At 33.4% G+C, this 18,412-nt stretch overlaps 1 protein-coding gene across 5 annotated transcripts in view; it reads right to left on the bottom strand.

The window, feature by feature from the left end:
* Positions 1-18,412, bottom strand: part of RABGAP1 (RAB GTPase activating protein 1) — a 198,137-nt gene that overhangs the window by 151,180 nt on the left and 28,545 nt on the right. Inside the window, exon 2 of one of the 5 annotated variants that reach the window (XM_031954263.1) lies at positions 8,602-8,654. The exons of the other annotated variants lie outside the window; for them this stretch is intronic. The gene's annotated coding sequence lies outside the window, so the exon portion shown is untranslated. The remainder of the gene's footprint in view (positions 1-8,601; positions 8,655-18,412) is intronic. 5 annotated transcript variants of the gene reach the window in all.

The following is an 18,412-nucleotide window of genomic DNA, read 5'->3' as shown; positions in this document are numbered from 1 at the left end:
AGGCTCAATAATTTATTAAATGACTATGTTCACCCTTTGATCCAGCAGTGTTACTACTGGGCTTATATCCCAAAGAGATCATAAAGAAGGGAAAGGGACCTGTATATGCATGGAATGTTTGTGGCAGCCCTCTTTGTCATGGCTAGAAACTGGAAACTGAGTGATAGCTCCATCAGTTGGAGAATGGCTGAATAAACTGTGGTATATGAATATTATGGAATATTATTGTTCTGTAAGAAATGACCAACAGGATGATTTCAGAAAGGCCTGGAGAGACTTACACGAACTGATGCTGAGTGAAATGAGCAGGACCAGGAGATCATTATATACTTCAACAACAATACTATATGATGACCAGTTCTGATGGACCTGGCCATCCTCAGCAATGAGATCAACCAAATCATTTCTAATGGAGCAGTAATGAACTGAACCAGCTACGCCCAGAGAAAGAACTCTGGGAGATGACTAAAAACCATTACATTGAATTCCCAATCCCTATATTTATGCCCACCTGCATTTTTGATTCCCTTCACAAGCTAATTGTACAATATTTCAGAGTCTGATTCTTTTTGTACAGCAAAATAACGGTTTGGTCATGTATACTTATTATGTATCTAATTTATATTTTAATATATTTAACATCTACTGGTCATCCTGCCATCTGGGAGAGGGGATGGGGGGAAGGAGGGGAAAAATTAGAACAAGAGGTTTGGCAATTGTCAATGCTGTAAAGTTACCCATACATATATAACCTGTAAATAAAAGGCTATTAAATAAAAAATAAAAAAAATAAAAAATAAAAAATAAATAAATAAATGACTATGTTCAAGGTTCTATTTATGGCACTAGTAAATGCAAAAGTAAAACGGTTCCTGCCCTTACATATTTTTGAATGACAAAGTTATATAAATGTTGAGGCAGAGGTTACAAGAGAATATAGTGATTTGCTTTTGATCACACAGTAAATCAGGGTTAAGTTTTAGTTGGAGATGGGTAAGGATTGAGGAAATTTAGTTTTTCTATCATGAGATCATGGTGGTGCATTTTTTGTAGAGTTGGGAGGAAGATGGAATATTGCAAGGGCTTAAATAGTGATAAAGGAATAAGAAATGGAAATGGAGAATGTAAAATAGTCTTCAAGAGGAAAGAAGCAACAGTAATTGAGGGGATAGTGGATTGCGGGTAAATTTCTTTGTAATTGATGGAGCAAGGTCCTAGAAGAGATCAGAGGACATAAGCTTAACATGGAGTTACATTAGGTAATACTGATATGACATATGGGAATAAATATAAATTAGATTAAAGGGAATCAAGATCACCTAAGATGGAATGAAATATGCATGCTGGGAAGTCTAGAATTAAAAAAACAAACAAACAAACCCTAAACAGGTAATTCTAGCTTACTAAGAAATCTAATACCAACGTGTTTTATTGTTTTAAAATTTAAAACACACTAGAAAGTTCATGGGCCTCTTACTGTAAATTGTGGTTATAGGACTAAGATTCTCAATTCCATCAGGGAATACCAATCACACACCTTGGTTACTGTTTCTCTTGAAATTCATGCTAGACAAGTCTTGGCTTTTTGTTTGAGTAATATAATTACTCTCTGTTTCTGTTTACTTTTATCTCATTCTTATTATTTGCCTTAACAGTACTAATACTGAAGGAGTTATGTAGTTTCACCAACTATTAAAATGTTAACTGTTATGATACATATATAGAATTCATCCAAATTACTTCTATGAAATAGTATCAATTAAATTTTCTTATTTTTAAAAAATTTTTATTTATTCTGAATTTAAAGAGTGAAACAAGTATTTCCATATTGCAACTTACTTTCCCTTTTAAATATGTTAAAAAAAGTTATCATGTAACTTTATTTCTTCCTACCCTTCTCCATCCTAGAGATGGCTACCATTAGATACAAAGGTATGCATATATAGGTAAAACCATACTATGCATACTTCCATTTATCATTTCTTTTCTGGAGACACAATATATCTTCCTTTGTAGGTCCTTTGTAGTTAATTTAATATTTATAATAGTCAAAATGATATGGTCACTCAAAGATATGCTAAAAACAATAATTCTGTTATTGTATACAAAATTCTCTTGGTTCTGCTCATTTCACTTTTTATTGTTTTGTGCAAGCCTTTTCATGTTTTTCTAAGATCATCAAACTATTACATTCATATATCACAAATTGTTTAACCATTCCCCAACTGACAGACATTCCCATAATTTCCAGTTTTTTTGCTACTATAAAGATATATAAATATTTCAGAACATATAGGTTTTTTTTTTCCTTTTTCCTTAATGATCTTGGGAAACAGATCTAATAATGGTACTATTGTGTCAGACCTAGAACTTTTATAGGTCTTTGAGCATAATTCCAAATTGCTCTCCTAAATGGCTGGATTAGTTTGCAATTTTTACCAACAGTGAATTAGTGTTCTGATTTTTCCACATCTCTGCTAACATTTGTAGCTTTCCCCTTCTATCATTTTAGCTAATCTGATAGGTGTAAAATAGTTTCTCAAGGTTGTTTTAATATGTATTCTAATATATTAATTAGGGTATGACTTGTATACTTATAGATTTGACAAAATCTTTATATATTTGACATTGAGACTTTTATCTGAGAAAAATTTCCCCCCCCCCAATTTTCTGCTTTCATTTTGATCTTGGCTACACTGATTTTGTTTGCACGTACCATTTTAAATTTAATATAATTGAAATGATTCATGTAATACCTTTCAAAGCCCTCTATCTCTTGTTTAGTCATAAATTGTCTGCCTATCCATAAGTCTGATAAGGAACATGTTCTGTGTTCTTCAGATTTCCTTATATCTCTCTTTATATCTAGGCCATGTATCCATTTAGACCTTATATTGATAAATGGTGTAAGATACTGGTCTATGCCCAGTTTCTGCCAAACTGCTTTCCAGCTTTTCCAACAATTTTTTTAAATCAAAATATGAAAATCCCCAAAATTTAAGTATTTACACTTGTCAAACACAAGTTTGACTACAGTGATTTGCTGCTGTAAATTGTATATCTACTTGTTCCATGAATTTACCTTTCTCTGTTCTTAGCCAGTACCTGAGTTTTGATAATTACTCCCTTAGAATACAGTTTAAGATCTGGTACTAGAAATGGTATCATTTTAAAAGGACTAAATATTACCTAGGAAAAGAAACAAACTCTTTTATTCCTGTTCTCAAACTAGATAATAAAGATCTGCATGCTCCCTTAAATCATATCCAAATACCTTACTGCAAAATTTCAAAAATTCCTAAATTTATAAACATGAAAATACTCACTGACAAATGCAGATTGCGACTCATCTATTTGTTAATAGGCTCTGAAAGTTACATTTACTGATAATTAATAAATTATGGTTGAAAATTAATTAGCTTCAGGCCAGCCTGGTAATAAGCCTCACCAGATTTAGTGATATTGGTCCTTAACCTTAAGCAAGAGATAATTGATCTATCATTAAGCCCATAGTTCAAGTCTTTCCACGACTTTTATTCTATTGACATACATTTCAAAAGTCCTGGATCATTATCTGTGTCATAAATAGGCATCAGATGACAGCTTTTTTTCAATAGAATAAAAGTATAGATTGTTTCACAATTACAATTATAAAAATTAACCTAAATCAACTGTATTGTTTTTTTTTGTTTTCTGTGGAGCAGGGAAAGGGGGAGAGGGAACAGTGTTATGGATATTTTCAATCATTCTAAAAACATCTGAAAATGTGCTATGTGAGGCCTAAGCAGGGAAAGTGTTTAGTAAGAATTCAATAAGTCAAAGAGAAAGCTTTTCAGATGTTTTCAATAATTAATCCATATTTAAATAATTAATAATTAACTAAGGTAAGGGCTGCCATTAAAGGAGGAAGCCTCATTGAAGAAAATGTTTCACAAATTGCAAAGCTTCCCTTTCTAAATACAGAAATGAACTGAAAATAGCAAATGCTAATAAATCACTAGATTGCTTAAGCAGTAACAATTTACCTAAAGCAGAACATATTTGGATTCTGATATATCTTTATGGGTTTCTGCTCTTTTTGTCCATAAGATAATTTTGCAAAGGATGATTTTTTTAGCTTGAATTTTTTATTGTTCTGTAAACTCCCTGAAAATAAGGATTAAATTTTCTGTACTCACTTATTCTTTGCAGAAACTGTTATCAGTATTGTATACATAAAAATAAATGAAAATAATTAAACATTAAGGAGTTAGTTAATAACTACATTATTAATGCAACATTAAAATTTAAAGCAATTATATACTAAATTTTTGGGATGATCTTTTGAATTGTCAGACAAAATGAGCTGGAAGAAATCCAAGGTCAAAGTGGGAAGTAATCTTAATAATATTTTGACTCAATCTCAATTGATCAGGAGGGCCTCCCTGAGGCCCCAAGAGAGAGGCAATGATTTACCCAAGATGAGACAATATTCTTTCCAAATGATTATGGTTTTTCTTCCTTTGCAAATGAAATATTATTCAATTCAACAAACATTTAAATGCCTCCCATTCGTAAAGCATTGTGCTATGCATTATGAATACAAAATAAAAAGTAAAATCAGTTCCTTCCCTCAAAGAGCTAATGTTCTATCTCATCAGTATGAATGATAGAATGAGAGAATATTGGCAACAAATCTAAGTTTCCTTTAAACAAGACAACTAATCCTCCTTATCTACTCACTAGGGGAAAAATTTTATTCATCAATGCCTTGGAATAAAATATTGAGTTATGAAACTTAGAAATTTCAATTTGCTAATTTGTCCAATGTAAAGTACTCATCCCAACAAGAAGCAAAGATATTTAATTTTTACATTTGAAATCTCTTTTTAAAGTGAATCTAGATCACCCAAAAAAGTGTAAACTTAAAAACAGTTTAAAAAAACAAAAATATCTGATCATTAAGAACACAAACGAAAGTAATTTATATGCACTGTCACCAGAAATTTGGTAGTGAGGTTTTGTTATAGAAATGGTGACTTAGGAGTAGCTAGGTGGAACTGTGGACAGAGTCCTAAACTGGGAGTTAGGAAGACCAGAGTTCAAATATGGCCTCAGACACTTGACACTTTATAGCTGTATGATACTGGATAAGCCCTTAATCCCCACTGCCTTCCTCTGGAAAAAAGTAAACAAACAATGCTGAACTGAAGATCAAGAGATCTGCTCTAATTCTATGATCTTGAAATTACTTTTCTCTGTATTAATCTATTCCATGTGGCTGCTAAGAGAAAACCGCTTTGTAAATATAAAACTCTATAAAAACCTTGTTGATTCATTTCTGGAAAGAATCATTAATTGCTAAGATTTAGTTTTTTTGGAGCAAGATTGTAATTGAACTTTTTGAGTTCAAAATTAATAGTCTTTTCACGATGCCATGATGCTTGTTCAGAATTACATTGCAAAATGAAGCTGGAAATAACCAATTGGTCACAAGTTATTAAACAAAAATGTATTACTTTGGTTTTGGAATATGCATCCCAACAGTGACTTTCAACAACCTGAGTCACTAAGGTAGTACCAAAAAATCCAAAGAAACATGGGAATCAAAACAATTGAGGATCTAAAGCTAAAATTTAACAATATGTACAATGGAGAAACAGAAGCTTTCCCAATAAAAACAGTAAAGCAAGGATGTTTTCTTTACTTGCTGTGATATATGAAATAATTCTAGAAATACTAACAATAGTTAAGAAGAGAAAGAAATCAGAGGAATAAACAAACATAACCAAAGAGGAAACAAAGTGTTCCAGTTTGCTGACATGATAATTTACTTAGAAAATTCTAGAGAATAAGAAAAGAAACTAAATGAAAATCTGATTAAGAGTTTCAATTAAAAAAGCAAGATCCAGGGCTTCTGGGAGAGCCAAAATGGTGGACTAAAGTCAGGAAGCTGCTTGAGCTTTCCCAGTTTCTCAGTAAAACCATATGCCCCAAGCCTCTGAACAGAGTTTGACTAAAGGAAATCTCTCTATCCAGAGCTCAAGATATACTGGAAAAACTTCAAGAAAGGTCAGGCTTGCTGGGATGAAAAGAGTGTTCAGGCCAGTTCAGATACTGTGGGAAGGTGAGGGTTATAATCATAGCAAATCAGCAACTGAGACTCTTGGTCCTGGTTCAGTAAAGGAGCAGTTTGGGGAACTGGGGGGGGCGAGGGGGAAGGAGCCCAATCCCAGCTCAGAAGCAAACTCTGGGAAACCAGACTGTTTCCTGGACAGAGCAGTCAAGCTACCCCCTGTAAACCCAAGGGGGCGGTGTGCTCAAAGCCAAGGCCCAGAGCTGCACAGGAAGCTTAAGATAGTGCTCCCTAGAGCTTGATCATAAAAGTAAAAAAAGAGGAAATACCAAAAGAAAAGGAAAGAAAATGAGCAAGAAACAGAAAAGAACCTTGACCACTATGGTGACAGGGAAGACCAAAATACCAATTCAGAGGAGGACAGAATGTCCATGGAAGAAATCTCAAAAGACTATGGATTGGTCTCAAGCCCAAAAAGATTTCTTGAAGTGCTCATAAAAGACTTTCAAAGGCAAATAAGAGACATCGAAAAAAAAATGAGAAAGGAAATAAGAGGTATGCATGAGAGAATCAACAGCTGGGAAAAGGAAGGAAAAAATTGTCTGAAGAAAAACTCCTTAAAAAGTAGAATTAATCAAATGGGAAAAGAGATACAAAAGCTAACTGAACAAAATCATACATTAAAAATAGAACAGGGCAAATGGAAGCCAATGACTCTGTGAGACTAAAAATCAAACAAAGTAAAAAGAAAAGTCAAGATTACCTAGTATCCCCTAAACTAATCTATCTATTTAGTGCTATACCAATCAGACTTCCAAGAAAATACTTTAATGATCTAGAAAAAAATAACAACAAAATTCATATGGAATAATAAAAAGGTCAAGAATCTCAAAGAATTAATGAAAAAAAAAATCAAATGAAGGTTTAGCTGACTTGGATCTAAAACTATATTATAAAGCAGCAGTCACCAAAACCATTTGGTATTGGCTAAGAAATAGATTAGTTGATCAGTGGAACAGGTTAGGTTTACAAGACAGAATAGTCAACTATAGCACTATAGTGTTTGACAAACCCAAAGATCCTAACTTTTGGGATAAGAATTCATTATTTGATAAAAACTGCTGGGATAACTGGAAATTAGTATGGCAGAAATTAGGCATGGACTCATACTTAACACCGTATACCAAGCTAAGATCAAAATGGGTCCATGATTTAGACATAAAGAACGAGATTATAAACAAATTGGAGGAACATAGGATAGTTTCTCTCTCAGACTTGTGGAAGAGGAAGAAATTTGTGACAAAAGACTTAATTGAGAATTTATTGATCACAAAATAGAAAATTTTGATTACATCAAATTAAAAAGCTTCTGTACAAACAAAACTAATGTAAACAAGATTAGAAGGGAAGCAAAAACTGGGAAAACATCTTCACGTTAAAGGTTCTGATAAAGGCCTCATTTCCAAAAATATAGAGAAATTGACTCTAATTTATAAGAAACCAAGCCATTCTTTTCAATTGATAAAATGGTCAAAGGATATGAAAGACAATTTTCAGATGATGAAATTGAAATTATTACCATTATATGAAAGAGTGTTCAAAATCATTATTAATCAGGAGAAAAGCAAATTAAGACAACTCTGAGATACCACTACACACCTGTTAGATTGGCTAAGATGACAGGAAAAATAATGATGATTGTTGAGGGGATGCGGAAAACTGGGACACTGATACGTTGTTGGTGGAGCTGTGAACTAATCCAACCATTCTGGAGAGCAATCTGGAATTATGCCCAAAAGTTATCAAACTGTCATACCTTTGATCCAGCAGTGTTTCTACTGGGCTTATACCCCAAGGAGATACTAAAGAAGGGAAAGGGACCAGTATGTGCCAAAATGTTTGTGGCAGCCCTGTTTATAGTGGCTAGAAGCTGGAAACTGAGTGGATGTCCATCAATTGGAGAATGGTTGGGTAAATTGTGGTATATAAATGCTATGGAATATTATTGTTCTGTAAGAAATGACCAGCAAGATGAATACAGAGAAGCTTGAGAGAATTACATGAACTGATGCTAAGGAAATGAGAGAACCAAGAGATCATTATATACGCCAACAACACATGTATGAAGATGTAATCTGATGGAAGTGGATTTCTTTGACAAAGAGACCTAATTCAGTTTCAATTGATCAATGATGGATAGAAGCAGCTACACCCAAAGAAAAAACACTGGGAAATGAAATGTAAACTGTTTGCATTTTGTTTTTCTTCCTGGGTTATTTCTACCTTCTGAATCCAATTCCTCCCTGTGCAACAAGAAAACTGTTTGGATCTGCACACATACATTGTATCTAGGATATACTAGGACATATTCAACATATATAGGACTTTGCCATCTAGGGAAGGGGGTAGAGGGTGGGAGGGAAAAATCGGAACAGAAGTGAATGCTAGGGATAATGTTGTAAAAAATTTACCCTGGCATGGATTCTGTCAATAAAAAGTTACTATAATAATAATAATAATAATAAATAATAAAAAAAAAAGATTACCTAGTATCTGGCAGTTTCTACAGTAAAGGATGGAGGGCCTGGAATAACATATTCTGGAAGGCAAAGGATCTAGGGTTACAACCAAGAATTAACTACCCACTGAGATTCAGCATCATCTTTCAGGGGAAGTGATGGAGCTTCAATGAAGTAAGAGACTTTCAAACATTTCTACTGAAAAAAAAACCAGAACTAAACAGGAAATTTAATCTACAAATACAGGACTGAAGAGAAGCACAGAAAGGTAAACAGAGAAAAATGCATATATTTAAAAGTTAAACTCCATTTCTAGATAAGAAAACAAAATCTTTATTTCTTGAGAACTGTTATCTGTTACTAGGGAAGATAGAAGGGGGCATCACATGGATGGAGGGTGAGATTGTGAATGGACTCTGATGTGATGATATGAAAAATAAAGACATCAAATATTGGGAAAAGGTCTGTACTGGAAAAAGAGGAAAGGGGAGGTATAATGAGTTCATATGAAAGGTCATAAAAGACCTATTACAATAAAAAATTACAAGGGAAAGAAGGGAGGGGAATGAGCATTGTCTGAAGGTTGATTTCATCAGTTTTAGCTCTAAGAGGGAATAACTTAATCATTCAGTTGGGTATAGAAACTTATCTAACCCTATAAAGAAGTAGGAGGAAAAAGAAGAAAAGGGAAGGATAGGATAAAAGGAAGGATAGAAACACTAGGAAAAAAAAAAGTAAGTGAAGAGGGAAAAGGGTGATAGAAGATAATGTAGTGGGTGGGGTGAGTTAAAAAAAAATGACTAAGAATAGGGTAGATAGAGGATAGATAGGATAGAGGGAAATAGAGATCTGGTAATCATAACTGTGTATGTGAATGGAATGAACTCTCCCATAAAAGGAAGTGAATAGCAGAGTGTATCAATAAAAAAATTTCAGAAGTGAATAACAGAAAGTGGATGAATAAAATATATGGGAGTCAACCTACCAAAGTACAATTATACTTTTATAGATATAATTATAAAAAGCTCCTTAAAGAAAATATAATTTGTACATATATATATATATATATAAAACTTATAAAGAAAATATAACTGGAGGATATTTTTCCAGGTATTTAACTTATTCTTTAATTTAATTTATTATTATTCTTTATTTTATTTATTTAAATTATTATTATTATTTTATTTTATTTTATTTAACTTAATAAGTTAAATAATTGGTAATTGTGGCTGGGCTATTCCAACATGATAAAAATTATTATACTATTGAAATTAATTTATATATTTACTATGATACTGATCAAATTACCAATAACAAAATATACATGGAGGAACAAAAACTCTTGATGATTAAAGGTAAAAGTAAAAATAGGAGGAATAGCATGTCTTTAATATGTAATTGTCAAAAACCATTAAAAGTAGACAAGTAGTTCAATGGAATACATTAGTCAAAAAAAAGACTAATAAAAAATTGGATTTAATATTAATAATCCAGGGCACAATATTGGAATTTCATCATTTTTTATTAGCACAATAGCATTCCATCACATTTACATACTATGACTCGTCTAAACATTCCTCAAATGATGCTGTCCCCTTAGTTTTAAATTGTCACCAAAAAAGTTGCTATAAATTTTATTGTACATTCCCTCTCTTAATTTTACTTTATTTCCCCCTTTCTTCATAATTCCCCTGCTGAATTAAACATATTTCTGAACAAAACTGTGTGTATGTATGTGTGTATTTTTTCTTTCCTTTTAACAGTTCAGATGACTGAGGTTTCAGTATTGCCCTTTCCTCACTGCTTATTTGAATTTTACTAGGTGCACCCTGATTATGAGAGAGAACTTTCCAAGCTCTGAAGTTATGTAAAGAATTTATGGATGCTAAATTGTATAAGATTCTGACTGTGGCTCCTCAGTATTTGAATTCTTTCTTTCTGACTGCTAGTAGCACTTTTTTGCTTTGACCTGAAAGCACTGAATTTTGGTTAATATGTTACTGAAATTTTTCTTTTCTTCTTCTTTTTTTTTTTTTTAAAGATGATTGGTATATTCTTTCTATCTCTGCTTTGCCCTGTAGTTCAAAGAAATCTGATGATTTCCCCTCCTCCCCCCAGTGATTTCTTGAAATGAGGTCTAGGCTCTTTTTCTTGTTCATGGCTTTTAGGTGGTGCAATGATCCCGAAATTTTTTCTCTATGTTCAATTTTCCAGGTCACTTGTTTTTGCTATGAGATAGGTATATTAAATTTTTGAAAATATTTTTTCAATTTTTTAACACTGTTTTAATATTTCTTTTGGTGAGTAACGTAACTGGCTTCTATTTGATCAATCCTAATTTTCAGAAAGTTTGCTGCCTTGGCAAGGTTTTGTATCTCTCATTCCAAGTGGATTTGTTTTCCCAATGTTTTCTTCCATAGTTCTTATCTCTTTTCAAATTTTTTCCTCAAGAGCTCTCATTTCATTCATAAACAAACAAACAAATGCCAAACCCTCTTGCTACATGTCTTCTAGGAATTCTAGCTAAATTTGTGCCCAAGTTATCTTTTTTTGGTGAGGATATTCTTGTAGATATTTTGGAACCATTCTCTTCTTCTGGATCTTGAGCATCCCAATCATCATTAAAACTTTTTCTTTTTTTGCTTGCACAAAACATCTTACTTTCTAATGCTTAATATTAGGGCCAGGTTCTATATATTTCTGAAAGGAAAGGTCTAAGCTTCTCTTGCTGTTCCTTTTTGGACATATTTTTTGGAGGTAGAGTGTTGAGTTATTTCAAGATCTTAGGGACAGTACAGGTTAGAGACCTGTAAGCTTTAGTGTTGCCAAAATGGATTGATTCCGTGTAAGGTTTGATTACCATTCCCCTGGCTTATGCTCTGCAACTTCCTGACCTGGGTTTAAATCTGAGCAATAGGTTGGTGGTCTTTCCTATCTGGAATTTTAGTGGACTGATGTTGGATTCAGCCACTAGCATCCAGCTACAAAGTTCTGTTGTCTCAGTGACAAAACTATAATCTGGGATTACTGCCCTGGTTATTATTTATAGATTTCAGACTAAGCTAGAAGTTGGAACTGAAACCCTGCTGTGTTCCTGACATATATGCCACCCAGATGATGCTGGTTTTTGAACTTGTTCCCTTCTTAGTACACCACTTGGACCCTGACAACACTTACTTCAGAATGCCATTTCTGGAAGGAGGTCCCTTTTTCAGTCCATCTTAGATCTATGACAAACCTTCCAACTGGTCCCTTTGTTCATACTCTGCAAGAAGTCACTGAATTTTCACTGGCTGTTCCTCATGCCTGGAATTCTCTTTGTGTTCTTATTTTCTTCAGGATTCAGAGAAAATCTACCTTTTACAAGAAATCTTTCCAAGTCCTCCTTTTGTGATTATCTCCAATTATATCCTGTTTTTACATAGCATGTCAACTCTAAGCTAAGAGGAGGAATTATTTTTTGTCTTTCTTTGTATTCCCAACACTTAGCAGAGAGCCTAACTTGTAGTAGACACTAAATAATTTTTGACTATGTAATCCTGAGAAAGTCACCAACCCTTCTATGACTATTTCCTCTTTTATAAAAGGGAAGGTTTGACTCAGCGGCCTTTAAATTTTTTTTTTCAGTTCTAAATCTATGATGATATGATAATGTATATAATTTTCGCTCCTACTAGTTCTCTGAATCTGCTGTAAGCAGGGAGGGGTTTTCTGTTACTATCATTGTTTTTTTTCCAATTACTTTTTGTTTCCCTTTAGTAGTGTGTGGGACGGGTTGGGTGCAATATCCCCTTCCCAATCCAATTAACTAATCAGAGACATCATCAGCTACAAAAAGAAAACATTTATTTAATCCCGTGGGCCAGGAAGAGGCCCAGACACACACCTGGGAGCCATACCAACTCCCGCCATGTACTCCTGAAACCTGACCTGCTTCTTCCAGCTTGTCCAGGGTTTAAAAGCAAAAGACTGGACCCTCCTCATTGGATAAATTAAAAAGACGTAACCATCCCTGAACAATAATCACCAATGCTGGCTGCCTCCCAACAAGGTCACGTCACTTTCTGCAACTTCCTGTATCTCAGGTTCAAAATTCATCTCTCCAGAGATCAAATGACCTCCCCAAGGTCCCAGTTCTGGATCATGTGACAATACTGAGACATACTTCATCTAATCAGTCCCATTCAGTGGTCTTTAAATTTTTGTTATTTTTAGTCAATGTGTATATTGTTCTTCAGGTGATATTTATGTCATGCTGCATCAATTCATACAAATATTCTTATTTTTTCTAAATTTCTCATTTGTCACTTTTAACAGAAATCCATTATTCATATAATTTGTTTAGTTAATTCACAATAAAAATCCCCACACTTTTTATTTCTAGGTTTTTGCTTACTACAAAGAGTGCTATTATGACTACTAAGCATATATACAATATTATTTTCTCTCTTTGGCATTTTTGGCATATTTGTCCAACAATTGAACCACTGCATCAAAGGGTATCGTAAGCTTACTTTCTTTTCTTACATAATTTGAAATTGATATATCCAAATTAGATATCCATTGGCATCTCACATATTTTCCACCAAGAACAACTAATTTTAATGACTATTACTTTGTAACATAATTAAAAGTTTAGTAATGCTATGGCTCCCTTCATTAGTATTTTCTCTCATTATTTCCAATGAAATTCTAGACCTCTTGCTCTTCTAAATGAATTTTGTGATTATCTGATTCTATAAAGTATAATTAATTATTAAGGTTAAAATGTAATTAGAAAATTCCACTGGAATAGTGCTAAAGTTGTACGTAAATTTGGGTAGTCTCATAATTTTTTATGAGCAATAACTAATTTCTACCTATTTCTAAAGAATGTGGATTTTTTATTAGTAGGTTACCATAAGCTTATTGATAATATTATTGACTTTCCATTATATGTAGTTTAATAGTATTAGAAAAAGAGTTACTCAAAATACTTATGCAACTTTTTTTTTTAAATATAAAAGTGCATATTGATAAGGCTAGTGCTGATTATTTGTAAGCAAGTGAGGCAGAAGTTGTGGAGAAAAGAGCACAATGGATTTAGAAGTTAAAGATCTGAGTTTGATTCCTAGGTTACCAACTTGAATACATGTGTTACAAGTAAGTTACTTGGCCTCTCTGGGCCTCAGTTTCCCTGGACTTCATTTGAAGTCTGATATGCTAAATCAGAGATACCATAAGGAGACCTTTGTTATGGTATGTAGCTACAATACTTCCTGGCATAGCCTGAATCAAATTAAAATATAATTAGAAATAAAATGATAAAATGCAGACAATATTAATACGTGGTTTTCTAAGTCAGTAGGCAGGCTGTAGAGATCCTTATATCTGGTTGATGGTCCGCCATTTCACTCTGACACCACTGTACTAAATAACAGCAAGAGCTGTGAGGGTGTATCTCAATTCTAACTCTAAGTTAATATCATTAATTTATGGCTGTCAGGTTTAATTTCAGCAATTTCACTTAAAAGAATTTACTTTCATATAATTAAACACTCATTCATAAAGTTAAAAATTTTAAGAGATCAGACTATTAGTTCATGTGAATTGACTAATAAGGTAAACCTTTTTAGTATGAAAGAGGTGAAAAGGAAGTGCTAAAAGTCTTAAGCTGAAACCCATGAGTCAGGTACATTGTACAGTTTCTCAAAACGCCCTAATTCTCATTTCCTAGATCATACCACAATATTAACAGGAAAAGGTTCAAACTGAGTAACATCTTTAGTCACAAAATTAAAATTAAAGCTGAACCATAAAAAAAAATTAAATAAATCTAATGTAGTCATGAGGCAAGCACTTTGAATATTCTGCACTGATGAAATTTCACATACCAATTCTGAAGACTGGAGTCAGCTAGTGGAAGATTTAGTTACTATTTACAATTTTATTCACTTATTGTTATGTGGATTTATTTAAATCACTAAATTTCTTTATTTCTGAGTTATATTTCAACTATAAATGAAGATAAACACTGACCCATTTCCTTACCTCATTGATATGCGATGAGGAAAAAAGATCACATCTGAGGTACTGATGTCATCCATTAGCTCCAAAAGGCACCTGATTCTCCTTTGATGATACTGCATCCCTGGGTATCCTTACCTCTACAAGTTATACCTTCTCTCAGCATTCTTTCAATGCTCACATTGACCATTCACTGGTCATTTCTCCCCATCATCATTTCCAGATTTTCCTTTTGTTGCCTTATTCAATAACCTTTTCTTTGTTGAAGAAGTTCATGATAAATAAAATTTTCCACCCAATCAAAATAATGTTAGCTATAGTATTTTGGTTTCTAAGTCTCTCTTTAAATAAGAAGTTTAGTATCTGGCTAACCATATTATTTTCTTCCCTAACTCCTACTGTTTACTGGGATGTTAATATTTATGTAGATACTCCTTCAAACTCTGTAATCTCCATTTCCTCAACTTCATAATGCACTCCAATCCACTTCAGCTACATATAGGATCACACATTAGATCTTGCCATTATCAAGTTTGGAATGAATTTTGTCACTCAACCTCTGTGTTGGAAGAGACCTCAGAATATCCTTCAAAGTGTCATTATGCACACTTCCTAATTAGAAACTGACATTCTCATATCTTATGATCACTATCATTAGTCCCTCTTTCCTTACGTTCCTGTATCTCTTCTCATCCCTCAGTACCTTCTCAGGATATTATCCTTTCTCTGACTTTACTCTCCTCCCAATCTCAACTTCAATTTCACACTATCTTCTGTTTTCAAATCCCTTGACCCCTAGCCCAACTGATGGTTTTCTTTTAATAAATATCTAACCCTACATTACTCTCATTAGTTGTATCTCCCAGTTTTGCTCATGAGCTGTTGAATGAAGTTGGAGAAATTTTCACAACTTTATTCATCAGGCACATTACAAATTCATGTTATCCAATCTTAACTGGGCCCTCACTACAAGAAAGTCCTTTTGTTTCTCCAAATCATTCCCCAAAACATATTGCAAACCTTCTCTCCTCTCCTGAAGTTCCTTCACACTTCCTTCCATCACATTTTCTATTGAATAATTTGTCTGTTTACTTCAGTGGAAAAACTGAGGTCATTTGACATAAGTTCTCTTTGCTCCAATTCTTATCTCAAATCCCTCTAACATCAACTTTCCCTTTCTTCCTTTTCCCCAGTCTATGATGAAAAAAAAATAGACCCTCTCTTTGGAAAGGCTAACCTCCCCATATACGTGTATTTGGTTCTACTCCCATCTTCCCCAGCAGATTTCATACTCAATGATCCTCCCCTCTCTTGAATCTTTAGCTCTCCCTAAAAACTTTTCCCCCTATTATCCTGAAAGAAATCTCAAGACTTTCCTAAACTAAAACAACCCTCCCCCTAATAAACAATCATTCACTACACTTCTCCTTTGTGCAACCAAAGTGCTTTGGAAAAGTTATCTATGTTCACTGTCTCTGCTTCCTTTCCTCACACTGGACCTTTTATAATCTGGCTTTCACTACCATTCAACTGAAACTGCTTTCTCTAAAGTTACTAATAATCTCTTAATTACCAAATCAGATGGACTTTTATCAACCTATTTGCTGCAGTTGATAATATTGATACCCCGTTCCATTTTGAATACTTTTATCTTTGGGTTTTTAAAACCCTAGTCTCTTCTGGTTTACCTCCTACTTGTATGAATATTCCTTCCTTCTTTCCTTCTTTCCTTCTTTCTTTCTTTCTTTCTTTCTCTCTCTCTCTCTCTCTCTCTCTCTCTCTCTCTCTTTTTCTTTCTTGATTCATTATTCACACTACATCCTTTAAATGTGGTAATTTCCTAAAGTTGTATCCTTGGTCCTCTTCCCTTCTCCTTTTATACATTCTTTTGGTAATTTTTTCAGCTCCCATGGATGATTCCCAGTTATACATATCCAGAACCAATCTGTCCCTTAGATAAGAGTTCCACATCATCAATTGGCTATTAAACATTTTAAAACTGAATAACTTTAAGACTATTTGACAGTTTAATATGTTTAAAAATGAATTCATTATTTTTCCTTCTAAACTACCTCTCTCCCAAACTTTCCTATTTCTGACAAAGGTACGAGCCTTCTACCATGTTTCACATTCAAAATCTCTCACATATAACTAATTCCTTTTCTCCATTTAATTAACTGCCATCTTAGTTTCAGGCCTTCATCACCTCTCACCTATATTATCACAATATCTTTCTAATCAATTCCACTGCTTCAAGTCTCTCCCCACTCTAGTCCACCTTATACATGCCTACCAAAGTCATTTTCATTAAGAACGCATCTAAGTGTATATAGAATCAATTTCAGTGTCTTACTATTGCCTCTAAAATAAAATAAAAATTTATTTAGCTTTTAAAACCTTTTGCAATCTGTCCCTCATCTACATTTCCAAATTCACTGAGCATACTATTTTTCTCATGCTTGGTAATTTAACCAAACTTGTCTTTTTCCTGCTTTTTAATCACAACGTTCCATCTCCCAACACTGTGCCACAAGACTATAATGTACTACCTTCCATTTATACCTCAGAACTCTTCTCATTAAGCTCTGGTATTACCTGGAGACATAAAGCCTTTCCTGATTCTTTCAAATACTAGAACTATCATCCTCCCCAAACTGTCATTTATTTAACTATTTTATATGTATATGTATATGTGTATACATACATCTATATCTATTAAACATTTGGGCCACATATATATTTATTTATACTTGTCTTTCTCATTGGAATGAAAGCTCATATATGTAGGAACTATTTCATTTGTGTACTTTTTTGGGTACATTCCAGGGCCTAGCACAGAACTTGGCATGAAGTAGGTAATAAATACTTATTAGATTGGAAAAGTACTGGTAATATTCACATGATTTCAAATTCTACTAAGGTCAAGAGTTTGTGAATAGAGGGGGAACTGCCAAAGTCATATTTCTTGAATATTATCAGAATGCCTTTCAAAAGTGATTTAAAAGAAAATGAAAGACCTTGTCAAAAAACTGATTAATTTAAATGACTAAATAACCCACTGTTTCACAGACTCATATGGCCTTAGAGCACCTGATATACACTGATAAAAAATATAAATATGGAAGAACTAGAATACTCCATGGGATTATAAATAGAAAGAAAATGGAAAAAATTGTAGTTAAAAAAAAAAATTAAATTTAAAAGTCTAATAAGCCACAGATAAAAAATAAAATAAACACAGTAGGCTTATAACCCAGATATCAACCCACTAAGTTTATCCATTAGAGAGATACTATGGATAAAAATCTAGGTTTAATATTGAATAGGAGGAGAGCAGGCTTGAGCACTTGTAGCTCCTGACCCTCAAAATCCCCCCACCCCCACTAAACCAAAATAAGACAAACAAACAAAAAAAGTAGCCTTTTAAAAACTAACATGATCCTGGTGATATTAAATAGCTGTGTAGTATGAGACAACATAATCTCAGAAGATTAGAAATTGTAGGTTCATCCACAGGGGAACAATGAAAAGGATATCAAGGAAATGTAAGGTGGTAAAAGAAGTGAGATGGTGAAGGAATGATAAAATTGATAGCTTGTATATTAACCATAAAAGGAATCTAGCACTTTGGGTAGATCCTTCACAGAGGATTTACTTGGACAAAATAGTTTAGAGGCACTAAATCTATACTGGTGGAAGAAGTAACTACCTAAGAACCCACACTTGTACAATCACAAGTCCAAAATAGAAAAGAACTTAATTTCATATTTAGTGGGAAAATACTGCCAGAATTGAATCCCTGGCCATTTTAGGCTAAACATGATAGTTCTGG

This window comes from Sarcophilus harrisii, chromosome 2 (assembly GCF_902635505.1).
Source record: "Sarcophilus harrisii chromosome 2, mSarHar1.11, whole genome shotgun sequence".
In the NCBI taxonomy this organism is placed as follows: domain Eukaryota; kingdom Metazoa; phylum Chordata; class Mammalia; order Dasyuromorphia; family Dasyuridae; genus Sarcophilus; species Sarcophilus harrisii.
This window is presented reverse-complemented; position numbering and strand designations above follow the sequence as displayed.